We start from the raw sequence: 2638 nt of genomic DNA, 5'->3' as shown, positions 1-2638 counted from the left end.
TTAGTAAAGTTAGAATCGGTGAAATGTCCCACAGCCTTGTTCTAAATGAACCCCGGTGGGAGACTTCTCGTCTTATGCCGTCGAGTCGTTTCGGACCCGGAGTGACACCACGGACACATCTCTCCTAGAATTACCCTGCTCTCCATCTGCAGTCGTTCTGGTAGTGTATCCATTGAGTTTTCCTGGTAAAAATACACAAGTGGTTCTCCACTGCCTCCTTCTGTGCAGTAAACTCGAGCCTCCGCCCTCGACTCTCTCCCGTGCCGCTGCTGCCCAGCACAGGTGAGTTTTGACTTGTAGCAGATTGCCTTCTACTCGCTAGCCACTGCCCAAACTAGGAATGGAATGGCTACGCCTCTGCTTGACTCTCCCTCCCACAGCCAATACTGGGAGAGGACTGGAAACTCTCCAGATGCGACCCCGAGAGGGGCGAGGAGACTTCTACTTTTACAAATACGTCCGGTGTCTATGTGAGTTAACTTCAGTACTGAACAAATGAACTCAACAGAAACCTAGAATCCCCTGAGTTTCATCTGAACAAGATTCAGTTAATCATTCCATTTTTTGATTCCATCAATCCCAAGTATAATTTGGGGATTCTATGAACCCGATTCTTCCAAGGTTGAGAGGGAATTTGCGGTAGTGAGCTCAGAGACTAAGTTTGGAAGGCCATAACCTCAACTGCAGAATACTAAATCGACCTTGGTGTCAAGTCCTCTAGACTGAAACCCTTCCAAGTGCAGAGTACAGTGCTCTGCAGATAGTATAAGCTCTCAATTAATATGACTGATGATAATACCCAACCTACTTCACCTAGAAACAAAGAGAAAATAAAGTGGGAGACTCTAGCTCATTAAAACATCCCCAAATTGGAGTAGCAGTGAATGCTTGTTGACTTCTACTACACTGATCCTTCTCCCTTGAAAAAATTTGTGGTTTTAGGACTTAGAAACGCCCGCAGAAAGGCAGGTAGCCTCTTGAGCAACGTGAGAAGCAGCGTGGCTCAGTGGAAAGAGCCCGGGCCTGGGAGTCAGAGATCATGGGTTTGAATCCCGGTTCTGCCACTTGTCAGCTGTGTGACTGTGGGCAAGTCACTTAACCTCTCTGTGCCTCAGTTACCTCATCTGTAAAATGGGGATCAAGACTGTGAGCCTCACGTGGGACAACCTGATTACCCTGTATCTACCCCAGCGCTTAGAACAGTCCTCTGCACATAGTAAGCGCTTAACAAACACCAACGTTTTTATTATTATTATTATACTTTGCTGGAAGAATAGAGGCTTGAGTCCCATTCCTGGCCTAGGCTCGGATTTCCATTTTAAAACTTAGGGCAAGTGACTTCAGTTCACTCCCTGTGCCTCAGTTTCCATTTATTTATGAAGTAGGTAGGTAGTAGGTAGGTAGACGGAGTAGATCATCACTATTCTTAGGTGTTGTGGGCCCTGGAAGTAAGGGACTTGGGTACAAAATACAAGTCCTCCACATACTTGCTGTGTGAAAGTCACATTTTCACTGGGCCACAGGCCCTTTATCTACAAAATGGGGATTGAGAACTTGCTCTCTCCTTTAGACTGTGAACGTGACTATCCCCCAAATGCGACAGTTACTGGCTGATCTGATGGGATTGTATCTACCCCAGTGCTTCTTTTTTATGGTATTCATTAAGTGCTTACTATGTTTCAGACGCCGTACTAAGCGCTGGGGTACATACAAATTAATCGGGTTGGATGCAGTCCCCGTCCCTGTCGTACACTGGGCTCACAGTCTTAATCTCCATTTTAGAGACAAGGTAACTGAGTCACAGAGAAGTGACTTGTCCAAGGTCACACAGAGGACAAGCGGTGAAGTCGGGATTAGAACCCAGGTGCTCTGACTCCCACGTCTGTGCTCTATCCACTAGGCCAAGCTACTTAATACAGTGCTTGATACCTATTAATAATAATAATGTTGGTATTTGTTAAGCGCTTACTTTGTGCAGAGCACTGTTCTAAGCGCTGGGGTAGATACAGGGTAATCGGGTTGCCCCACGTGAGGCTCACAGTCTTAATCCTCATCTTACAGATGAGGTAACTGAGGCACAGAGAAGTTGAGTGACTTGCCCACAGTCACACAGCTGACAAGTGGCCGAACCGGGAGTCGAACCTATGACCTCTGACTCCCAAGCCCGGGCTCTTTCCACAGAGCCACGTGCTTAACCAATACCACAGTTGTTATTATTTTTAGTGAAAGATATTTTTTAAATGTCATACATTATTAAAATACGTTTTCGGTTAGCTAACAGGTGAGCTAGAACTTCTCCAAGACAAATGACCCGCTATATTGAAGCAGCATGGCCTAGTGGATAGAGCACAGTCCTGGGAGTCAGAAGGACCTGGGTTCTAATCCCAGCTCTGCCACTTGTCTGCTGGGTGACCTTGGGCAAGTCAATTCACTTTTCTGTGCCTCAATTCTGTCATCCGTAAAATGGGGATTAAGACCGTGAGCCCCATGTGGAACAGGGATTGGGTCTGCCCCGATTTGCTTGTATCCACTCTAGCCCTTAGAACAGTGCTTGGCACTTAGTAAGTGTTTAATGAATACCACAATCATTATTAATGAAAACCTTCTTGCCTTAAAGGCAGTTTTCATGACTTTTGTT

At 46.0% G+C, this 2638-nt stretch overlaps 1 non-coding gene across 1 annotated transcript; it reads right to left on the bottom strand.

Moving 5' to 3' along the window:
* Nucleotides 1-292: 292 nt before the first annotated feature.
* On the bottom strand, nucleotides 293-430 carry LOC114805607. Its single transcript, XR_003753578.1, has one exon. It is a non-coding gene; the product is annotated as a small nucleolar RNA SNORA7 (small nucleolar RNA).
* Nucleotides 431-2638: the final 2208 nt, after the last annotated feature.

This window comes from Ornithorhynchus anatinus, chromosome 18 (genome assembly GCF_004115215.2).
Source record: "Ornithorhynchus anatinus isolate Pmale09 chromosome 18, mOrnAna1.pri.v4, whole genome shotgun sequence".
Lineage (NCBI taxonomy): Eukaryota > Metazoa > Chordata > Mammalia > Monotremata > Ornithorhynchidae > Ornithorhynchus > Ornithorhynchus anatinus.
The sequence above is the reverse complement of the archived record's forward strand: the minus strand, read 5'-3'. Positions and strand labels throughout refer to the sequence as shown.